The sequence below is a fragment of the Lissotriton helveticus genome, chromosome 9, assembly GCF_964261635.1.
Source record: "Lissotriton helveticus chromosome 9, aLisHel1.1, whole genome shotgun sequence".
NCBI lineage: Eukaryota > Metazoa > Chordata > Amphibia > Caudata > Salamandridae > Lissotriton > Lissotriton helveticus.
In genome coordinates, this window is record NC_136070.1 from 626,906,316 (window position 1) to 626,931,513 (window position 25,198).

The following is a 25,198-nucleotide window of genomic DNA, read 5'->3' on the forward strand; positions in this document are numbered from 1 at the left end:
TAATCTTTTTGATATATTTGTCAAACTGCCCCATGGACACACTTCCAGTGTGGGAATCCCCCTGGTCAGCAGATGTTCTTCCATTGGCGGATTCTTACCAGTTGACTTCGAAAGGAACATATTAAAGTCTCCTGAGACAATAAGGTTCGAGTTTTCCGCTTCTGTTATTAATTTAGTCAATTCTGTCACCAGGTGTTTCGCCCCACTTTTTTTGCCTTTTGGGTGAAGGTAGATGTTAACCAGGGTTAGTTCCTGCCTAATGGTTCCTGATGTTTTTATTTCCAGCTGGACTGCAATGATCCCGTTTTCTATCCCCGAAGTGTTTTTATTGAGAAGTTCTTTTGCATTATTTATTGTTTGTATCGAGGTGAATATCATTAAGCCGCCTTTCTCGTGGCCAAACTTTGAAATTCTCCTTGCTGGGAGATGAAATGTTTTGTAACCTTGAAGATGAAATGGTTCTGCTAACCAGGTTTCCTGTAACAAAATTAGATCATACTGCTGGAAGTATAACAGTAGATCTTTATTTGACGTTTTTGATCCTAATCCGTTTATGTTCCAGGAACACAGTTTTAGTAACGGCTTTGTGTTTGGGGTGCAGCTGTTTCTCTCCTCAATTTGTCAACGAACAGACGGTCTGATGTTGATTGTTTTTGCAATCCAGTCCCATTCTTGATATGGCAGATGTATCAAGATTCCATTTTGCGATTCCTAAATAGCGATTTTTAAGGAATCGCTATTTAGAAATAGCAAAATGGAATGTATGAAAAAAATCGCTATTTTTTGCCATTCCTTACACTTCCTTATTTGCGAAATCGCATTTTGCGAATTCACAAATAAGGAATAATTTCCCATGCATTCCTATGGGCCAGGAGGCCCATAGGAATGATTTTGAACTAATTCTCAAATTGCGAATTCGCAATTTGCTAATCGCAATTTGAGAATTATTTCAAGGGTGCAGGGGTGTCTGAAAGACACCCTGCTGCACCCCGGAAATGTACATATGTGTGCATATGGCGCACATACATGCCCTATGGGCATGTGTGCTGGTCACATGCCACCTTAAAAATGCAAAATTGTGCATTTGTTGAGGACTTCGCAAATTACCATCAACTACAAGTTGGTGGTAATTTGCGATTCCTTAACCAAAATTCGCAAAAGAAAAATGCTTCATACATAGCATTTAAGGAATCGCAAATTTTGCAATTCCTTAAATGCTATGGCAAATTAAGGAATCGCAAATCTTTGCGAATTCTTAATTTGCTAATTTTTGATACATTCAAAATCATGCAAAATGACCATTTGCGAGTCGCAAAACGGTTGATACATCTGCCCCCAAGCCTCTTCTAATGCAATACAAGTAGAGGCTTATGAGTCAAGCTAAGTTAATAAATTCGCCATACAAAGTAGGCTAGCAACTACATCAACTAACTACATTAATTCACATTTTTGTATTCATCATTGACCTAGAAAAGCACTTATCATCATTAATACATCAGTGAATCACATTTGTTAATGGACCCTAAACTGAGTTACATTGATTACCATGGTAAGTACATTTTCTAAATCATTGAACCTTACATTGGCTTACATTCATTTTCACATTAACAAGTTAGTGGATTTCAATGTTCTTCTAATATCGAATTCTTTCATAACAGTAAATAATATGTGAGTGCAATTTATAAATGATTACATTACACTCTTAACAGGTACCCTATGTAGGATACAGCTCCTTTGCTCTATCAGGGGCATATTTAGCCTTACCTCTAGGGCATAAAGAGTACCCAGATAAGGAGGTGGGCACTGAAGATAATATTGGGGCTGGTCCTGGCTTTTATACATTTGAAGATGGTTTGTCAAGCTTGGTTGGATAAAGCGAAGTGCCCCTTCTGTTTGAGGGGACCACTGAAGTTTTTGCACCCACTTATAGCTTGCTCCTGTTTTGCTGCTAGTAGAAAAGCATTATTGTTACCGGCCTTTAAATCGACTCAGATTCGCCATACAAATGGTTTAATGCAATTAATTTTGAGTTTTGATAACATACCCTTGTGTGATGCAATAGGAAAACTCTTGTCTGTCGTCTACGATTAGTGAATTAAGCAGAAAGGTTTACTGTATTAAGCATATGGAATGGGTATATTGAGGTCACTATGTCTTTGTTATACCCTCAACATAATAAAGGGTATTTTGTGGAAAGGTCGCTTATAAATACTGTAAAATAGTACATGTATTATGCATTTTTGTTGCTTTATTTTACACACAGGAAATTGCATTTTTGCACATTGATAATTAATTGAACATCTTCGGCATCAACAAACTTAATGTCTGCTTTGATTACATGCTTAAGGCCTAGAGATGATTGTAGGATAACAATTTGTCCCGAATTATCATTGATCATTTTCGAATATAAGAAATTGGTCATGGTAAAATGTTTATCAAATGTCCATCTCGCACACTTGCTCAAAAGATCAAAATTATCACTGTTATAATGCTGTTGCCCTTGTTAGCACCTTAGAGGATTGTATTTTGTACAAAGATAAAGTTAACCCTGTCAGAAACGAAGGTTGGCAAAATATTTCTGTGGCAAGGGGGTTAAGGTATGTTGTTTTATAATAGATAGGAAATAGGAGAGATTTCAAAGTTTTAGATATCAATCGGTTAGCGGATAAAATGAATATTTGTTGATTTTAAATGCTGTTATGAGGGAATGTAATGTTAGTTGCAAATTCTTTATTGTAAAGTATACGTTTTCATTAGATTTTTTTATATAATACTCATGTTTATGAATTGTTTGTATTGCTTTTTTAGGCAAGATACCAAACTATCAATAAACCTAAACTCCTAGCGCATCCATGAAGTCATTGAGTGTTCGAACCACGCAACCCACCAGGCATTGATGTTCTGCAACTTACAAGTGTCAAAAGGCAGTGGTGGTTTCAGGAACACAGTTGCAGTATATGTTGGGCTCCCTTTTGCTGCCATTGACGGCACATGCGGTTCAGAAAGCATTTGTTGCAGAAAGCAGGACTGGCAACCTGTGCACACAACACCCCAGTTGCTTGAATGTGGGTCTCCACATCCGAATGGATGTCGTAAAGCAATTCACTTGTCCTTGACAGTAAGTGCGTTTCTGTTTTTCGTATCTGGTTGTCGCTGCCTCTATCTCTGCTTCATCTGAATATTGTTCTGTGTTTAGGGTGCAGCGTCTTTGCCAGTGACATTACCGGCGATATCTTCGCAGACGTTTTGAATATGATTCTCTGCAGGGCCTTTTACTTCTGTGGCTGTGTACTGACTGGAACAGGGCTTTGACTCCACTTGTGCTGGTTACAGACTGCTTTGCATTGATTTCGGGCACACATGGTATACAAAGGCAGCATGGTGTATCACTGCAAACTCTACAGGAGAGGAGTCTTATTTTCTTCTGGGCACGTATCCCCTACTAGTCTGTGGCATCTTCCCCAGCCCTAGAGAATGCAAATGAAATATGCCACACAGGAGCTGCAGCCAAACTTTATTTTATTCTTCATCATACACTCACACACTGCACAATACATCATACTTTTTGTTGACCACACTTTGACACCTTCTCACCTATTATGCAGTTCCTGTCTAAAGTCCTCCCCAGAACTACAAGGGTCATAGTGCGTGTAGTCTCAATATGTTACAGTGGCCATGCCTGTTGAGATTATCTCAAAAGAAATCTGTGCCTCATTGTTTTTTTTTTAAAATACGATTGAATTGATTTGATTAGCGAATCCACTTGTAAGAATAAAACAGTGTAAAATTGGTGTTTGGTTTCATGGATTGTAAAATGTATCTGTGTAGACACTTGGGCCCTGATTATGAGTTTTTCATTATATTCCGACCCATGCGTAAACCCCAGTTTACGAATGGGTCGGAATTATGAGTTTGGAGGTATTTAAAGCATTCGTTTGTTATTGGCTGCATTAAATAACCCAGGGGCATATTACCAAGCAATAGCGATAATTATCGCTATTGCTTGGTTAGAGACAAAATTTTACCGCTGAGCTGCGGCGATTTTTACCGCAGATAAACCTTGGTATTACCAAGGTTTATCGCAAATGCGATAAAAAACGGCCGCAATGCATGAATATCGCTGAAAAGTCAGCGATATTCATGCATTACCGAGCTAATGCTCTTAGCCATGTTATCCATCTCCCATTGGATAACATGGCTAAGAACTGCTCAGAGCAGGTGTTAGCTTTTGGAGATATTCGCGCTTAGCGCGAATATCTCCAAAAGTTGGTAATAGGAGATAGCGATGTTAGCGACTGTTTCCAGTCGCTAACATCTTGGCACGCCCACTTTGCATGTCATTAGTGATAAATATCACTGACATGCAAAGTGGGGCCCAAGATGGTCGCTATCTCCTACTAGCTGTCGCTAACTGGTGTTAGCGACAGCTAGGTAATAGGGAGATAATTTTATCTCCGCTTTCTTGGCTTTTAAAGCCAAAAAAGCAGAGATAAACCCCCTTGATAATATGCCCCTCAATCTTTCTTAAAGGTTGGTAGGTCAAATCGGCTGAAATTTAATGGGGAAATGTGTACTGTATTTACTGTACCATGCAACAATTGAGGAAAAACATACAGTATTTATTGTATCGTGGATTTTGGTGCGTTACACACCAAAATCTGCATGTTATTCTTCAAGACCTCATAATAAGTGTTATTTATTGGACTCGATAAATAACGTACCATGTAACATTTTTATTTATCATAAATAATATCTAAACTCATAATTGAGTCATTATGAAAATTATGAGTAGCTCGTTAAATTCCATGCCATGCATAAACCTTTGTTTATGCATGGCACAGAATTACGAGTTTAGTTTTATTTAACGCATCCGATTATTACTAGAACCGTTAAATAACACAACATGCAGGTCATACCTGCCAAAATTTAACAGAGAAAAGCACATGGTATATACCATAACAAGCGGATTTTGGTGCATTAAACACCAAAACCCGCATGTTATTGAATTTGAAATGAATTTGAAGGGATTTGTATAGCGCTTGTACACCTGGCGGTTTCTTGGCGCTTAACTGGCAACTGCTACTCGGCGGGTAGGATATGGGGGGGAGGTAAGCATTCAAGATGGGAAGGCTTGGGTGAAGAGGAAGGTCTTAAGGTCTCTACGAAAGAGGGGGTACTGGGTACAGGATCTGAGAGACATTGGGAGAGAGTTCCAAAAGGCTGGACCCGCGGTAGCAAACTTGGAACCACCCCACTTCTTGCGTTTGAAGCGGGGAACCACAAGAAGGTGGTGGGAAGAGGATCGGAGGTCTCGTGAGGGGGTGTAAGTTTGAATGGCCGAGTTGATGAAGGAGGGGGCAGAACCTGTCCGGGCTTTAAAAATGGTGCAGCCAAGCTTAAATAGGACGCGCTGCCGGACAGGGAGCCAGTGCAGGGAGAAGAGGAGGGGAGTTACATGATGTGATTTAGAGAGGTTAAAAACCAGCCGAGCGGCCTTGTTTTGAACCAGTTGGAGGCGCCTCATAAGGTAGTCGGGCATGCCCTGGTAGAGGGCGTTGCCATAGTCTAGGCGGGATATTACCATGGCCAGGAGAATTAGTTGAGAGCATCAGGGGCGAAGAATCGTGAGACTCTGCGAATCGTCCTAAGAGAGAGGAAGGCAGAGGAAACCACAGCAGAGACTTGGGAATGAAGGGAAAGCTGGTTATTGATTTTGAATCCAAGAGTTTTAACTGAAGAGACAGGAGTGGGTGGGGGACCTAATGAGGGGGGCCAGAAAGAGGAGGACCAGGGACTGGAGCAACCACCTGTCAACACCAACTCCGTTTTATCGGGGTTGAGTTTCAGGTGGTTGAAATTCATCCAGTCCTGGATGAAAGTCATGATGGACTGAACATTGGACATGGACTCGGGGGAAAAGGAAATGGGAAAAATAAGCTGGAGATCATCTGCGTAGTTGTACACAGAGACCTCCTGTTGCTGTAACGCAAAAATGAGGGGGGCGATGTAAAGGTTAAATAAGAGGGGGGATAAAGAGGAACCCTGGGGGACACCGCACTGGATGGGTTGAAATTCCGCAGAGAACTCTCCCAGGCGAACCGCCTGAGTCCGGCCGCTCAAGAAAGAGGATAACCATAGTAGGGCTGTTCCTCCGATTCCCGCCGCCTCGACACGTGACAGTAAGATGGTATGGTCCACCGTGTCGAATGCGGCGGAAAGATCTAAGAGGATCAGGGCCTGATGTTGATTGGTATCCATTCCTTTTTGGAGGTTATCCAAAACCGATGTTATAACGGACTCAGTTGAGTGGCTGGGCGGAAGCCGGCCTGTCTTGAGGCCAAAACGCCATGACTTTCCACGAACTCGCTCAGGGTTTTTACCACGTGTCGTTCCAATACCTTTGCCAGAAAAGGCAAAAGGGAGATGGGGCGGTAGTTAGCTGGGTCGGAAGGATCCGCTCCAGGTTTTTTTTGGATCGGAACGATCACTGCCGATTTGAGAGCGGGGGTAACGATGCCCTGAGCCAGCGAGCTGTTGAGGAGCACTAAAGGTGGTGAGGGGCAGTAGGTGTAGATCTGCTTTAGAATGTAGGCAGGGCAGGGGTCCAGTGGGGAGCCGGACTTGACCAACGGAAGTATGGAAAGAAATGAATCGATCGAAAGGGGGGGAATAGAGTCCAGATGTGCAGTAGCTGGCAGACGACGGGGATCAGTGAAAGCCGGGGATGGAGGAGGGATTTTAATTTTGATTTAGCTGATTTTGTCTAGGAAGAAGTGATTAAGGGAGTCGCATAGTGGTTGAGAAGGTGATGGTTTGAGTGAGGCTCTGTCGGAGAAGGCAAGGTCTTGGATGATAGAGAAAATTTCTCTTGGCCGGTTCTCTGCAAGTTGGATTTTGGAGGAGAAATACGTTTTTTTAGTGTCTAGTATGGCTTTCTTATATTGAGTGAGAAGTTCAATATACCGGGTTTTAGCAATAGGGCAGTAGTTCCGTCTCCATTGTCGTTCAGCTTGGCGAAGAGTGAGTTTTTGGATCTTTAGGTCGTCTGAGAACCATCGGTTTGCATCTTTAGGGCGTTTGGTTGCGATGCGTTTTAGAGGAGCGATAGTATCGCACCCGGCCCGCAGCCAGTTGGTGATGGCTTCTACCTGACCAGATGAAGGCAGCGCGGTCAGATCGGGGGTGGAAAAAGAAAGGGAAGTCGATAGAGCTTCGACATCGACGCGGTTCCATGAGCGCGCCCAGACATTTCTCGCGGGAGCGGGCTTAGGAGGTGGAAGAGGGGATAGGGAAAAGGTGATCAGTGAATGATCTGACCATGGACACAGGGAAATAGAGAGAGAAATGACCGGGCAATCACGTTGCCAGATTTGGTCCAGGATGTGTCCCTGCCTGTGTGTGGGAGTATTGACGACTGATGTAAAATTGAGCGACTGAAGGGAGTCTGAGAACTCTTTGGACGTTGCGCATTCCGCAGGGTCGGAGGGCCAGAAGTTAAAGTCTCCCAGGACTATGATGGAAGAGTGGTTAACCATCAGAGTCGCCATTAGATCTTGAAAACTGGGGAGGAACGTTTGGGGGGAGGACGGGGGTCGGTACACGAGGACACAAGTGAGGGGGGGAATAAAAGACAGAGAGCGCACCACTAAACAGTCTGAAGTTCCCATGGAGGGGGAGACCAGAGGGTGAAAAGTGAATTCCCTACGAGCGATCAGAGCGACCCCTCCACCAGGCCTGCCAGAGGAGCGGTCGGCTCGAATGGCATAATAGGTCGGGGGGAGTATCGCTAGCAGGGAGGGAAGAGAGCTGTCCGAGAACCAGGTCTCGGTAAGAAATAATAAATCGGGTTTATGGGATTCAAGTAGGGTGAAAAGATCGAGCTGGTGTTTTACTGCTGATCTTGTATTTAAGTACATAGCAGTTATTGTTGTGGGGGGGAGGGCAGCTGGAAGCAGATTTGAGAAGCTGTTATTTAGGGACGTGGATAGGGTGTTGGTATGGACTGAATTATGTGAAGTTATTAGTCCAAGATTGGAGATGCGAGCTAAGGTGGTAGCAGGTAGAGTCCACTTGCCTTGATGAGCAGTGAGTTGCGAGTGGGAGTATTGAATGGGAGAGGCAGGGTGAGTGGCCTCTGGTCTCGGTCGGTCGCGGACGGGCGCAGACGGGCTTTCCTTAGGCGCGCCTTCGGCGCGCAGTCGGCGTGCCCGCTACGCTCGTCCGCTGCGCTTCCTGGGGAGGCACATACTTATGGAATAGTGAGTAGATGAGCGGTGGGCGTGGCCTCCAAGGGGGGCGTGGCCAGTCGATCGGTCGAAGCGCTGGCAAGCGTTTTACACGCCGGTTTTTGCTCAGCGGAGGGTCCGCTTGTCAATTGCAGAGGATTGGGGTGAGTGAAATTCAGTTTAAAACACAAGAAAACACAAGAAAACAATTTTAAAAAGTGGAACACTCTCCCGGCTTTCCGCCTCAGGAGCAGCGTGTTAGCAGATGGAGACGCTAGTGATCAGCGTCCCTTTTATGCTGTGGGCGGTGGGCGTGGCCTCCAAGGGGGGCGTGGCCAGTCGATCGGTCGAAGCGCTGGCAAGCGTTTTACACGCCGGTTTTTGCTCAGCGGAGGGTCCGCTTGTCAATTGCAGAGGATTGGGGTGAGTGAAATTCAGTTTAAAACACAAGAAAACACAAGAAAACAATTTTAAAAAGTGGAACACTCTCCCGGCTTTCCGCCTCAGGAGCAGCGTGTTAGCAGATGGAGACGCCATGTACGAAGAAAAGTTGTTATTTATCACACCGATAAATAATTCACCCCGTAGCATCGTTATTTATCAGGGGTGACAAATAACACAGCAATTCATAATGATTATGAGTAGCATGGTATATTCTGACCAGTGCATAAACCCCTCTCAGAATTACGAGTTTAAAGGTATTTAACGCTTCCTACAATCAACAGATGTGTTAAATACCTCGAGCTTAATTACATTTTGGAAGGTCAAACCTAGCAAACTTTAACAGAGGAAATCTGTACGGTGTTTACTGTACCATGCAGCTTTCGGTGTATTAGGAAAAGGCCCAGAAAAAACATGCGGAAGTCGGCGTATTAAAAACTGATTCTACATGCTATGCCTCAATTTCCTCATTGGGGTGGGGTAATGGAATTTACCAACTGTGGTAAATATCCCACCTTATTTGGACAAACTTGTAAAGGGGGCCATAGGCTTTCCAACGATTAGGAGGTATTGAAATAATGTGAAACACGCACAACCTGACCTGCTAGTGGGTTTGTAAAGGAAGGAAGAAATGCTTTGATGCGCTTACCACTTTGTATTTTTCAAACTGGTAGATGAAGGCTTTAATTTAAAAAAATAAACATCCATGTCTAACTCAAGGTGATGAAGCAAAGCTTCGCATATTTTGCGACCTTGCCGAAGTCATGAACCTCGTCTATGTGTAACAAGGTAATAAGTGTACGTCTTACTAACGTTTATATATAGTTTGAATAAGGATTAAGAAGCTTGCCTATGTGTATTCCTAATGATTTTAATCCGTGTCCGTAAAATATGGCCGCCGCTTGTATTTAGTTACTGCGCATGCGTCAGCCACACTCACGTGTCCTGACGGGTCTGCAGAAGTGGAGGGAAATTTATGCGCATGCGTAATTCATAGCTTTGCCTGCGACGTGGTACTGCTCGTGCCACTGCTCTTGTGTATGTTATATGTAGCTAACATTTAGACTGCATAAGTATATTTTGTAGTGATAAGTTGAAAGTTCAAAACCAAATGATGTGTTTTCATAACATTATTTCTATGTATTAATTTGTTCTCGCTTACTTTTCATGTACCGCGGGGAATGGGGGTCTGTTTGTACCGATGAGCCATCTTGGAGGTCCCTTCTGCGCATGATCGCTTTTCCAGGGACCTGACAACTTTGGCTGATGGAACTTAGCCAGCTGGCAGTGATGGGCAAGATGCTCCTGAGAACTGACCTGAAAAACCCAGGAAAACAGAGACAATTGTCCTAGCTCGGCAACAATGTAAATTGTCACTCGTATTTCTGCACAATTTCTCATGGGAACCCCAATCTCGCTAGGCGGTACCCAAATATGTAAATGTAGCATCTAAATAGACTGTTATGATTGGTGTGTTACCCAAAGCCTACCTTAGGACCAATCGAAATTGGGGATTCTGACACTTTGCAACATTTGGGGGGTGGTACACTGACCCAAAAGAGTATATCTACCCTGGGTTCACCTAGGGAATTGTCCGACTTGTCTGGTTTAGCTGACCTGTCACTGACCCATCGTACTCAATAGGTGACTGAAGATACAGAGCGCTGCGGAGCACTCTGTCCGAAATTGACCATAGACTAAGGTTTTACTGAACCTTAAAGTGCTGGCGAAGCACTTTGCTGGGAGTTCGCTGACCCAATCGGGGTCTTGATCGATAGCTGCAGAGAGGGTGGGACGCAGGCGTTGCTTCCAAACTGCGGGTGTGGTCCTGTCCTGAGCGGTCCTGTCCTGAGGGTTTGCTGTCCTGTCTTGAGGTCCTGTCCTGATTCCTAATCTGAGGGTATCCTGTCCTGTCCGGGGTGTCCATTCTGCACCTGCTGTCCTTTGAGGGGTATCCTTCCTTGAGGGTTTCCTGTCCTTAACTGACCCGTGGCCAGGGTTTGGTTTCCACACCAGTCTAGGTAAATACTGCTTTAAGTTCCTTAAACTTGCACCTTTCTATATTTCTGTCTTTTGCTCAAATAAAGAGACATCTTGCATACGTTGATTTTTCCATGATTTTGCCGCAAACTATTGAAACGTAAAGTCATTTGCATAATTTTTCTTGATATGTTCTCATGTTACCCTATCTTTTAGAAATCATATTTTGCATTGCAGTTTGTCATTTTCTGATATGGTCTAGAACGACCTTACTTAGATTTTCTAAAGAATTCCTGCCTTGAATGCATAGCATATTTCCTTTGCATCTCATTATTGCATTTTAATGATTACCCTGACTTTATTTCTCTATAGTTATGTACTTTTCATTATCTTGATTATCGATTGTCTTATTCTTGTAAATCTCATGCTTTCAGAAAACGAACTTTAGATAAACATTTTAAAACTTCCAGTTGTCCGTGGTCATTTACAACAGTATTGAATGTCATTTTGAAATTGCATTTGCTGCCTTTCCTTTTACAGCTAGGCCCCTGATCCATTGAAGTCATAGGTACCCGTGTCGGTGGATGGTAAGTCGGGTACACTAAGTAATAACAGTAGGGAACACACACAATTGGTAGCAGCCCGTGAAGTCGCCTGGTCAATGAATAGTGTGAATTGAAAGTATATGGGCCCTGAAGCCGGAAACGGCGAAATCATTGGCTGGGTGACCTCGCGCGCTCTATCAGTTTTCTGGTAGATCAGAGGATGGTTAGGGACTAGCTAAAGGTTAGGTAGAACTAGTTAGACTAGTTGAGTCGGAAGCTGCTAGTACATTAATGCTGCTATAAGAGCGGCTGTTGCGAGGGAACCGATCACTCTCTTGTGAATACGCTGCTGAAATTCATGAATTGTTGTATTGTTATTATTCTTGTTCTTATATTGTTATATGTATTAATCCATGCATTTGTAAACCGTATTGTTTCTTGTTGTCCGAACTCCCCGGGGAATTGAAAGGGCAAGTGGTGAATAGAATCCATTGTCCTGGGGTCACAGGCTTAAGGAAAGTTAGGTGCAGGTTAGGATAACCAGGAAGCACTAACTAGGGTTTTTTCTGAATATATGTGTGAATAAATGTCAGTAACGAGGTTCATTGGCAAAATTCCCATAGTGGCGTAACCTAGTAAGGGTCACATCGGAAGAGTAGCAGGTTCATCGGAGCTTGGGTGAAAGCAAAGGGGTCCGCTGGGAAACCTTAGACTCGGATATATCCCGGAAAGAAGTGGATGAGTTTAGGGGAATAACAGGTTCACCGATGCTAGAGTGAAGGGTAGGCGGAAGAGATCTGCCGGCAGCGCGTGAAAAGTAAATGGAAGTAGTTTGCTTGCAGTAAAAGAAATCTTTTCTGTCTAGACACTTGAGCACTGTGGCGAATGTGTATTTGTTGTAAAATAACCAAGCACTGAGCACTTTAAAAGGAAAGAAAGTTTCCGTTACCTTGTGAAGGGAGGGAGTCAGTCGCGAAGCGCCTCTGACGTCACTCCGTGCCGCGCTGGGATTGGTAGAAACAGCGGGCGGGTAGCGGGGCTGAAATTGTAAAGGAAGGGTGAAGCGCCGAGGAGTGAGAACTGTCTCACGAAGGGGCCGCGCACCCATTGGCCAAAATTATTTGAACGCGTGCACCTCATTGGTCGCACGGAATTGCAAGACGCGTTCTGATTGGAGGTGACTTTGTAAACAGAGTTAAGCGTAGAAATTGTATGTGGCACTCGTATTGTCCAGAGACTAGACCCGATCCAAGAAACCAAGGGTTTGAAAGGGATCAGTGGAAAGCTAATAGATACGATATTATGTACGGAGCTAAGAGAAAGATGTCCCTTGTAAGCAGGGTAAAGAATTTCTTCAAAACGGACAACCCGATTAAGTCTAGAGAGGGCGTTACTATCCCGCCACCGAATACTCCTGCCTCATTCATGATGTTTGACCGAGGGTACAACACCTGTGTGTGGTTGGAGAATTGGGTAAAGTACACAAAAGATGACGGAGTACTGGCTTTTCCGTTAGACGGTACTTTTAATGGCAGAATTTTATTTAATTTGAGAACCCGCATGAATGAATTACATCCCAGACCGAGACTAACGCAGTATGAGGCATTAGAGGAATGGGAAATTGAGGCTTTCGAAAGGGAGAAACCCCGAATGGACAAAGGTCTGACTAAGTGGTACCCCAGGCTGAAACAAGAGACAAGGGACAAGAGGATGAAACAGTGGAGGCAGAGCATGATTGTTGAGGGTCTGTTTCCTATGATGCCAGCATGTACCCCGTCGGGGGAAGAAAAAAGGACAGAAAAGTGTAAGCATTGGGGAGCCCTTGGAGAGTCAGATGATGAATTGTTAGATGACATCTTTACGAGAAGTCCGCCCCCTTATAATGAAGGAGCCCGACCTTCCAGTGCAGGAGAGAATCTCCAGCGTCCATCTATTAAGGAGGAAGACAGATCCCTATGTAGGGGGGGAGGGGGCCAGGTATTGCCCTATTTTGAGAAGCCCGAGCCCCCGGAGGTACGAAAAATATATCCTAGAATGCCCGAGAGCTCAGAGGAAAAATATTCCCGTGAAAGAACATTTTTCCCCAGACCTCTGTATGAAAACGAAGAAAAGCCAGTAAGTTCAGGAGTACCCTTTTTGCAGCCTCCATATGGGGAAGACCGTAGGTCATTTGGCACAGGAACTTTGTTCCCGAAACCAAATTATGGTGGGGGTCCAAGTGAAACGCATCCTACTGCCCCGAGTCTTACCCCTCACCTGACCCCACAGATGATACCTGACCGGACATTAGGAAGAGTACTAGATGAAAGGGAGCAAGAGGCCCTAGCTAGACAGAGGACAGAAATAATTCAGAAGATCTCCCAGTTAAATACCAGTCCTGAAGCTTTGACTATTCCGGTAACAATCGGACCAGTGGTTCCATTGTACGGGAATAATCAAGGAGGTCTGAACCCTCCAGTTATGAACCCGATAATGGCCCCGCCGAGGCAAGAGCCCCTACTGATAGACGATCAGTCCAGTGAGTGTGAGTCCGAAGTGGTGTTCTTGGATCTACCAAACAAACAGACCGGAAAGGGAGTGCAGAAGAGGCATAATCCTTTTGATGCGAAAGAAATTAAATTAGAATCAGCAACAGGGACTAGGAGTGTTTCCTTGGTAACGACAGAAGAGATTGAAAATTGGAGTCGTGATTTAGAAAAACAGGCTCCGCAAACGAAACCTTTAGACCTCTATAAACTGAGGGTAGAAATAGAGGAATTGATGGCAGGAAATGTGGGGTTAGACAGATTAAACACCTATTCTGAAGAAGAATTGCTGTTCATGTGTAAAAGCCTTACCAGAAGTACCAGGGTGCTCCACGAAAAACTGACCGACACTGCAGCTAGTATGGGGATAGATATATCGAGATCGAAGCCCTTGCAGAAACCATACCGAGCTGAGTTCTCAGATAAGGATTTAGAGAACTTGAATGTGTCAGGGAGGAAGTTGCAGATTAAAGAGTTGCTTGCAGTTTTGCAAAAATGGGGAGACGTGGAAAGGTGGAAAACGAGGTGGGCACGTAAGAAAGATGAGGCCCGATCGAGACAAGCTACCCCTGAGTTCCCTCTGAGAGAAGTAGACAAACCCGAAACATTATGCCCCATGCGGGAAGTACCAGGTGGGAGGTATGTGCACGTTCCATGGTCCAGACAGGATATTGTGTCCTTTACTAACGATTTCCCGAAACTGCGCGAGAAACCGGTTGAATGGTACCGGCAAGTGGAAAGGTTCATAAAGGTGCAGAAATGCCTGTGGAAAGACCTGGATGGGTTTTTCGACATTGTGGTCCCAGTCGATCTATGGACCGAGTGTAAAATAGCCATAGCCTGGCCTAGTGAGGAGTATACCAGAGATAAAGAAACAGGGGAACCTTCGAAGGAAGTCATGAGAAAGTATGAACAAGTAATTCAGCATCTGAAACTAAAGGTGCCAGCTAAGGAAACTGATTGGACCAGGATAGATAGAACAACGCAGGAAAGAGAGGAGACAGTGCACTCCTATTATGAAAGGCTGTTGCAGGTGTTTAAAACATACAGTGGTATAGATAACATCGAGATGAAGGACATGACGCACTTCATTTACAGGTTTGTAAACGGTTTAAGACCTGAAATTTGTCAGTGGATAAAAGATAACAAAATCTGTTGGCACTCCAAAAAGGTAGACGAGGTCCTGCGGTACGCAAAGTACTGCGAGGACGAGATGGCAGAAAAGAAAAAGGCTCTCAAGGAAAAAGTGATGTGGGCTCAGGTGAAGCTCGCAGAACAGCAGGAAAAGCAGTTGAGTAACATGGTCAAAAATACAAAGAACGAAGGCCCTGGGGGAGGGGGAGGAGGCAAGCCCCGGCCCAAAATGAGCAGGGAGGAGGCTATGAAGAAATTTCCCTGCCATCAGTGCGGCGAAATTGGACACTGGCGTAACGAGTGTCCTTACTTGCCCGAAGATAACCCCAAAACTCCTGATTTAACTCCACAGACGCAGAAAGAGAGACCAAGAAAGACTCAACCACTGGTAAAAACAGTTCAGGTGCCCCGAGCACCAAAGCAAGTATACAGGGGAAAACAGGCAGAGGGAGATGAGATAGAAGTCTGGGAAAGCAATGAAAACAGAAATGCAGCAACTTCGCAGTATCTTCTAAATGATACCTTCCTTTGTGATGACCAGTACTGACGGGGCCTGAGAGGGGAGGACGAGGAGTGCGTACTTGGCGCCTCCTTGCCGGTAGACCAGTCCGGACCATACATTGAAGGAAAGGTTGACGGAAACGATGTCACCTTTCTGTTGGACACTGGCGCTACCCGTTCTACTGTGAGAACAGTGGACGTTCCAAACCTACCCCTCTCGGGAGAAGCCATCCAAGTAGTGGGTGTATCTAATCAATTGATTAGTACTCCTGTTACCAAGCCCATGGAGATCTCAATTGGAAATTTTAGGGAAATGCATAGATTTGTCGTTTGTGACACCAGTCCAGTGAACTTACTGGGACGTGATTTGCTGTGCAAAATGAACTGTACCATCTTTTGCACACCAAAGGGTGTGGAAATTCAGACCCCAGATGAAGACGGCATTTATAAATTAATGTTAGTCAGACCTGACTCGGAAATTAAACGAATGACCATGCAGGATTTGCCCAAAGAACTCCAAGAAGCAGTAAAGCCAGAGGTGTGGGACTTTACCGGGAAAGATGTAGGGTTAATGAAAAATGTGGACCCCATACAGATAGCAATAAAGGACAATGCAGTATACCCCAATACTAAACCCTACAGGATGAATGCAGAAGTGAAAGCTGGTGTTGCTGTGGAAATAAAGAAATTGTTAGAAGGAAACATCATACAGGAGGTAATGAGTAGTCCATGTAACTCTCCGATTATGGGTATCAAGAAGCCTAGTGGCAAGTACAGAGTAGTACAGGATCTCCGAAAAGTCAACAAAATAGTAGTTCCCTGTTGCCCTATTGTCCCGAATCCAGCAGTGATTCTGTATCAGATTCCCTGGGATGCTGAGTGGTTCACCGTGATAGACTTGTGTCATGCATTCTTTTCCATTCCCTTGCATCCAGATAGCAAATTTCTTTTCTCATTTGCCTTCGAAGGTCACGTGTATTGCTGGAACCGGGTCCCTCAAGGGTATACAGAGAGCCCCTCTATCTTTAATCAGATCTTGAAAAAATGTTTGGAAACTTTAGTCCTACCTGGGAACTCTGTCTTAGTGCAATATATAGACGACCTCTTGGTGGCGTCTAAAAGTCATAAGGATTGTGTGATTGACACCATTGCCCTACTGAATCACCTGTGTGAAAAGGGACATAAAGTGTCCCCTGACAAGTTACAGTTTTGTGCAAAATCGGTGAAATATCTGGGGCACCAGATAGAAAAAGGTGTCAGAAAAGTGACATCGGAAAGAGTGAGAATAATTCAAAAGATGCAGTTGCCCCGTACTCAGAAAGAAATAAGAATGTTCCTGGGTGTGATAGGATACTGCAGGCAGTGGATTCTGGGATTTGCAGTCCTAGCCAGGCCCTTGATAAAAATGACTAAGAGAGGAATACCGGAGATTGTAGAATGGGATGATGAAAGCTTAACAGCCTTCACCAAACTACGAGATTGTCTGTGTACTGCTCCTGCATTGGGGATGCCAGACTATTCCAAGGAGTTTGCCCTATTCTGTGACACTCGCGATAATTGCGCATTGTCAGTCCTAACTCAAGAACATGGCACAACGAGAAGGCCTGTGGCATATTTCTCTGCCACCTTAGATCCAGTGGCTGCTGGATTACCAGGTTGTCTGAAAGCAGTAGCTGCTACCTGTGCCAGTTTAGAACAGAGTGAGTCAATTGTCATGGGACATCCGGTAACTGTGTATGTTCCGCATGGAGTGGTAATTTTGTTGACCAGAACAAAAACTCAGTATCTCACCCCTAGTCGTCTGACTAAATATGAGAGGATTCTTGTGGGTGCTGCAAATGTAAACATTGTTAGGTGCAGTATTCTGAACCCAGCCACCTTACTCCCCGACCCAAAGGATATGGAAGGGGGGGTGGATGATGAACATGATTGTATTGATCTAACAGAATTCAATACCAAGCCACGCCCAGACATAAAGGAAACGCCATTGCCTGTGCATGATAAAGAACTATTTGTAGATGGTTCATGTCTAAGGCATGAACAAGGAGGCCTGAGTGCTGCCTATGCAGTAGTGTCCCTAGAGAAAATTGAGGAAGCAGGTTATCTATATCACATCAAGTCTGCACAAGTAGCCGAATTGATTGCTATGATAAAAGCTTGCCAAATTGGGAAGAACATACGCATAACAGTGTATACTGACAGTCAGTACTGTTATGGGGTTGTGCATGACTTTGGCCAGTTGTGGCTACAGAGGGAGTTCCTGACTTCATCAGGTACCCCTATTCGAAATGGAAAAGTTGTCCAAGACCTTTTAGAGGCAATCCAGTTACCAAAGGAACTGGCAGTGGTAAAATGTGCTGCTCATAAGAAGAGCATGGACAAGGTATCACTGGGAAACGATTATGCTGATCGAGTGGCCCAATGGTGCGCAAGAGATCGGTATATCGTAAATCCAAAATGAGGGGGGCCAGGAACCAGCTGCCAACTTCAAGTGTTTGAAGAGGTGCCCACATGGGATGAAGTGAAAGAGTGGCAGCAGGCGGCACCTTGGCAAGAAAGAGAGAAGTGGAAGGACGATGGGTGTAGACCAAGACGTGTGGATGGTGTCATTTTAGGTCCAACTGGTATGCCTGTGTTGCCTAGACACTTACTTAGCACAATGGCGAGGTTGATACATGAAGGATCACACATTGGTAGGGACGCCATGATTCTAGTGTTCCAACAGACTTGGTACAGTAAAAAGTTCAGGAAAGTAGCAGAGTCCCTCTGCCAGAGGTGCCTGTCATGTCAAAAGATGAACCCAGGGAAGAGGACTGTGGTGGAACTGGGGGAAATTGGGAGGTCTGGGGGTCCCTTTGTAAGGATACAGGTTGATTTCATCACCATGCCCCGTTGTGAAGGGAAACGATATGTCCTTGTCATGATCTGTTTATTTTCAAAGTGGGTGGAAGCTTTCCCTACTCCCCAAAATGACGCAAAAACAGTAGCTAAGTGTTTATTAAAAGAACTGATACCTAGGTTCGGGGTTCCAGTCACTATTGAATCAGATCAAGGCTCACATTTTCAGAATGCAGTGATCGACGAACTCTGTAAGGCCTTTGGAATTTCCCAAAAGCTTCACTGTGCCTACCGTCCAGAGGCTTCTGGAGTAGTGGAACAAATAAATGGAACTATCAAAAACAGACTAGCAAAACTGTGTGACGCAACTAAACTGACCTGGGTGAAGGCCCTACCCTTGGTCCTGATGGGACTCAGAAGTATTCCTGATCGCAAGACAGGCCTAAGTCCCCATGAAATCATTATGGGAAGAGTGATGAGACAAGCATGGAAGCAAACTGTTGAGTATTACTGATGATTTGGTGCTTGAATACTGCAAGAGATTGGGTGACCAAGTGCGTTCTATCTCTCGCCAGATCGGAGAAGACGCCATCCTCAATCCAACGACTCCTCTCCATAAACTGGTCCCGGGGGACTGGGTGAAGATAAAGAAGCATACTCGGAAGAGCTGCCTGGAGCCAAGGTGGGGAGAAAAACGTCAGGTGATTCTGGTTACTACCACAGCAGTCAAGTGTGCAGGGGTTCCGTGTTGGATACACGCCAGCCACACCCAGAAGGTACCACCAGACGAAGTGCCTGAAGCGGAAGGGCGTCCAGCAGAGGACTCTGCAGGAGCCAGACCAGAAGTAGCTGACGACGTACAGCCCAGTACCAGTCGAGCTACAGAATCAGCAGACGTTGGCCCAAGAATAGTTGACAACGAACTACCAGGAGCCCAGCCTGCTGAAGGGGTAAAGGAAGCTGAGCCAGAAGTAGCTGAAGACGAGCTGCCTAGCATATGGCCAGAAGAGTGGATTCCATTGATTGATCTCACCGAAGACCCCATCCGAACAAGTGAACGACTTTGGGAAGGTAGAGAGTGGACTAGAGAGGAAAAGCAAGGCACAGGCGAAGAACCTCAGACTCTTGAGATTCACATCAAAACTGAGGAAGGAGAAGGTCAGACAGGGACAGAGCACGTGATTGATACAGAACAAGTGAATAAGACTGAACAAGTGCCCGATACTGAACAAGTGAAGGATCCTGAACAAGAGAGGAATACAGAACAAGTGATTGATACTCCTCCACTGACACCTGATATCAGGAAGGGACAGACTAGACATAGTGTAATAGTTCGAGCAGAAGGAAGTCCAGAGATCGAAGTGCTTGAACAGGATCAGATAGAATTAGAAGAACGTGTTCAGGAAACAGAGTCAGAGACACTTGAAGAGCAAACACACAAATTACCTGAACAAGGCCAGATTAGTACCCAGGCAGAAGAAACAGATGCTAGCCCTGGAATTAGTCAGATAGAAGAAGAAGAAACTGAAGCAGAGTTGCCACAAGCTAATGAAAATAAGAGGGCAAGAGAAGAAAACGAAGTTCAAGTACCAACCAAAAGACTTAAGAAAAGAAAGCATCTTGAGCCTAAATACATAAAGAAATTGAGATTGAGAATAAAAACAGTAGAAGAAAAACGTGCAGAAGAAAGGAGAAGTGCTCGTATAGCAGAACAACCAGAAGACACTTCCAAAAGAAGGAGTGATCGGATAAAGAGACAAAACAAAAAGTACAAGTCACCTGAATGGACACTTGTGTTAGAAGAACTTGAAGATCTCGATATCACTGACGTAAGCGACGGAGAGCCCGTCCCTGAGTACTCTGACGAAGAGGAAGAAGAGCCACCGTGAATTTGCACAAAGTAAGATACTTGTGTAGAGACACAAAGAGGGGTTGAGAAACTTCTTCTGAAGCCAAAATGTCTGATTCAAACGTGAATGGTAGACCTAGTCGCAGCTGTTGCAAAACATGCTGCAAGGTATGTGTCTGTAGTATAGTTGTCCTGATATTACTCTGGATAGGACTAACCATTTTCATTCCCTTTGCTGTAAGCAAAGATACTAATATTGTCCCTACTGAAATTGTAAATACTGACAGTGAAGAGCTGACAACACAGAGTGTAGCTAGACATGAGAGAGCACTGAGACAAACAAAACAAGACTTAGAAGCATCAGATGAGGAAGAACTACACTATCATAGAATCAAAAACAGGACACGTTTAAATGTTTTCGCAAACTTGTTAATACACTATGTAGAGACTATGGAAATTGAAGATTGCTATGTCTGCATGAAGCTACCTACTTCTGTAGCTGAAGGCGTGACATACCATCACTTGCCACTGACATACGGAATTTCCTGCAGCATTTTAGCTAGCTTATTTTACAAAAGAGGACCGTTACAGTACTATTACTCTAATAATGACGTGATCTTTTCTGAGCTTCCTATACGTGGGAACTTGAATCCTGTACATACCAAAAGTGACGCAATACGATACATGGGGGATTACTTCCTAACAATAGGTAATATCGACATAGCTGACGCACACAGAGATAACTTGACTTGTTCTTTGCATGAGCAGGAAAAGATGTTCCTAAACATGGCAGAGAAAAGGAGAATTAAAATACAAAAGAAGGCTAATGATGAAAGTCAGAAAAGGCCAAAGTGGGCAGAGAACATGGAAGGCACCTCAACTGGTGGGGCGGGTCCTGCTCTGTTGCTGGATTTTGAAAAGAAAGGCAAGCTATGTCTTCACCGCGAGAAGACTAGCTATTATAATAACATTTTCATTGGTTCCAGTGAATGCGAACATAATTACAAGGTAATTGGAGGTTGGGGTTTCAAAAATGGGTCAGAGCCTGTGTTTCCTGGAATTTATTATATTTGTGGGGACAAGGCTTATTTCAAATTGCCGGATCACTGGTATGGAAGTTGCTATTTTGGCATTGTCTTCCCGAAAATATACCATGTGAATGGAGTTGCTGGAAGCAGTGAAAATACTAATGGCTTAGTGCGTAGTAAAAGAGAAAGTATAGGTGAAATTATGGGTAGTATTTTCAGTGCACTGATACCTGGAGTGGGAGTGGTTCTGAACACTCACAGAATTTGCAAATTGTCCACTATAGTGGATGTGTTGTCGACTGAGACAGCTCATGGATTTCTGCTGGTCAATACCGAAATGGTTGCGATCAGATCAATGGTTTTGCAGAATCGACTTGCTCTTGATACCTTATTGGCGAAAGAGGGCGGAGTCTGCCGGATGTTGAAGGCGCAACATTGTTGCACTTATATTCCGGACAAAAGTGTGCAGCTCAAAAGATATGTGAGAAACATTACTAATTTGGCAAAGGAACTCAGACCACTCGAGGTTGATAGTGCCTGGAAGAGACTGGTAGATGGTCTCTCAAATGTAGGTCATTGGTTCGCTAGTATAGGTAAAGGCTTATTGCTCAAAGTACTGATGCCAATTGGAATTATAGGTCTCATCCTATTTTTCATATTTGTCTGTTGCAAATGCCGCAAGCACACAAAGAAGTATGAGGTGAATGCGAGAGAAGTAAATACAAGAGGAGTGAAACGGAGTGTGGATGAGCTCGAATTAGAAGAGATGAATAATCAGATCTATAAAAAGGTGAAGAATTCTCACCCTACCAAAACTGAACGAGAAAAGCTGGAGCGATTGCTAGAAGAGATAGAACTGTATAAAGTGTGAAAGAAAAGTTGGCATCTGGTTCCATTTATTTTGTGATGATAGTAAATATCATCAAAGAGGGGATTGATGAAGCAAAGCTTCGCATATTTTGCGACCTTGCCGAAGTCATGAACCTCGTCTATGTGTAACAAGGTAATAAGTGTACGTCTTACTAACGTTTATATATAGTTTGAATAAGGATTAAGAAGCTTGCCTATGTGTATTCCTAATGATTTTAATCCGTGTCCGTAAAATATGGCCGCCGCTTGTATTTAGTTACTGCGCATGCGTCAGCCACACTCACGTGTCCTGACGGGTCTGCAGAAGTGGAGGGAAATTTATGCGCATGCGTAATTCATAGCTTTGCCTGCGACGTGGTACTGCTCGTGCCACTGCTCTTGTGTATGTTATATGTAGCTAACATTTAGACTGCATAAGTATATTTTGTAGTGATAAGTTGAAAGTTCAAAACCAAATGATGTGTTTTCATAACGTTATTTCTATGTATTAATTTGTTCTCGCTTACTTTTCATGTACCGCGGGGAATGGGGGTCTGTTTGTACCGATGAGCCATCTTGGAGGTCCCTTCTGCGCATGATCGCTTTTCCAGGGACCTGACAACTTTGGCTGATGGAACTTAGCCAGCTGGCAGTGATGGGCAAGATGCTCCTGAGAACTGACCTGAAAAACCCAGGAAAACAGAGACAATTGTCCTAGCTCGGCAACAATGTAAATTGTCACTCGTATTTCTGCACAATTTCTCATGGGAACCCCAATCTCGCTAGGCGGTACCCAAATATGTAAATGTAGCATCTAAATAGACTGTTATGATTGGTGTGTTACCCAAAGCCTACCTTAGGACCAATCGAAATTGGGGATTCTGACACTTTGCAACATTTGGGGGGTGGTACACTGACCCAAAAGAGTATATCTACCCTGGGTTCACCTAGGGAATTGTCCGACTTGTCTGGTTTAGCTGACCTGTCACTGACCCATCGTACTCAATAGGTGACTGAAGATACAGAGCGCTGCGGAGCACTCTGTCCGAAATTGACCATAGACTAAGGTTTTACTGAACCTTAAAGTGCTGGCGAAGCACTTTGCTGGGAGTTCGCTGACCCAATCGGGGTCTTGATCGATAGCTGCAGAGAGGGTGGAACGCAGGCGTTGCTTCCAAACTGCGGGTGTGGTCCTGTCCTGAGCGGTCCTGTCCTGAGGGTTTGCTGTCCTGTCTTGAGGTCCTGTCCTGATTCCTAATCTGAGGGTATCCTGTCCTGTCCGGGGTGTCCATTCTGCACCTGCTGTCCTTTGAGGGGTATCCTTCCTTGAGGGTTTCCTGTCCTTAACTGACCCGTGGCCAGGGTTTGGTTTCCACACCAGTCTAGGTAAATACTGCTCTAAGTTCCTTAAACTTGCACCTTTCTATATTTCTGTCTTTTGCTCAAATAAAGATACATCTTGCATACGTTGATTTTTCCATGCTTTTGCCGCAAACTATTGAAACGTAAAGTCATTTGCATAATTTTTCTTGATATGTTCTCATGTTACCCTATCTTTTAGAAATCATATTTTGCATTGCAGTTTGTCATTTTCTGATATGGTCTAGAACGACCTTACTTAGATTTTCTAAAGAATTCCTGCCTTGAATGCATAGCATATTTCCTTTGCATCTCATTATTGCATTTTAATGATTACCCTGACTTTATTTCTCTATAGTTATGTACTTTTCATTATCTTGATTATCGATTGTCTTATTCTTGTAAATCTCATGCTTTCAGAAAACGAACTTTAGATAAACATTTTAAAACTTCCAGTTGTCCGTGGTCATTTACAACAGTATTGAATGTCATTTTGAAATTGCATTTGCTGCCTTTCCTTTTACAGCTAGGCCCCTGATCCATTGAAGTCATAGGTACCCGTGTCGGTGGATGGTAAGTCGGGTACACTAAGTAATAACAGTAGGGAACACACACAATTGGTAGCAGCCCGTGAAGTCGCCTGGTCAATGAATAGTGTGAATTGAAAGTATATGGGCCCTGAAGCCGGAAACGGCGAAATCATTGGCTGGGTGACCTCGTGCGCTCTATCAAAGGTTAAGTACTTCATTACATTTGCATAAAAGAAATCGTATTTATTTAGTAGATTTTGATTTTGATTATCTGAGCATGGCAACCGTGTTATGTTCTTTCAGATTTAGAGTGGCCGAATGCCCACAAGACACCCGAACCTCATAATTGACATTGAATGTTGAATAGGACAGCTGGTGACCTGTGTATCCGGTTTCTACTTAGTCGGCAAAGCTTTCAAAATACCAAGTCACAAATAATGCATGGATAAATACACAGTGCTGTGGGGATTATATGCACGCTCAGAGACACTTTTCAGCACCTGGGAAGTGTTGCAGACAGTATGAACTAAAATATTGCCGAAACATTTAGCACAGTAATTGAACTGCTGATCATCCTCACGTAATGTGAAGAGCTGTTCTAGCCTGCCTTTTTCAGTTTCCTGTATGATCTCGGATGTCTTCTCCTGTAATACGCGAAATGGTGAAGTACTTGGAGGCTGTTGTGTTGTCTTTTTTTAGTTCTATGGACACAAAATTAGTTGATATGGATAGACTTACGGCTTGAGGGTTTATGGAATATTTGTGAATGCTGGAACACCCCTTATTGCCTGTTCCCCTATGAGAGCATCCACTTGCCATCTCATTTAAATTCAGTCTCCTGTAACTTGGGTTTGTAACTTCACACCCCCTTCAGTGTCTTTGGTGTTTCAGTAGAGGTGTGTGTTTGGGAGTCAATATGTTGTGTTGAATGGAGTCCTTCATTGGTGTATGTAACACTCTGTGTGTAGATTTGTCGCGTTAGGGCTCTCTACCAAGGGAACCCTCTTCTGGGACGTGGCCTGACAGCATGGCCGCCTAGACGTGTTTAGGCGAGCTCCATGGTCCATGCTGCGGCCCGTTACAACCTAAAGAATCCTGTGTTATCCTAGTAGCTGATTGATCCCAGACTGAATCCTGTCTAGCGTAGACCCCTGCACAACTGCCGATGACTGTCGTGGAGGTGTGGACATTGATGTAACTCCCGAAGTTTCCGGGCTACGTGAACTACGTGGTGGCGCCATCTTGCATCGCAGGAAACAGGGACGCAGAGTTGTTCCACTGCGGATGACTGAGAGCCGAAATACCCTTAGATTTGTCTCTGAAACTCTGCGGCAGAGAGAGCAAGCTCGGGGCTCTGTGGCGGTGATCCTGATCCTAATGCTGGGTGGAGGCGG

The 25,198-nt window shown here is 44.3% G+C and overlaps 1 protein-coding gene across 1 annotated transcript in view; it reads left to right on the plus strand.

The window, feature by feature from the left end:
- Nucleotides 1-25,198, plus strand: part of LOC144781709 (cytochrome P450 2F3-like) — a 970,074-nt gene that overhangs the window by 281,035 nt on the left and 663,841 nt on the right. The window contains exon 3 of the mRNA XM_078660683.1: nt 2,809-3,118. The gene's annotated coding sequence lies outside the window, so the exon portion shown is untranslated. The remainder of the gene's footprint in view (nt 1-2,808; nt 3,119-25,198) is intronic.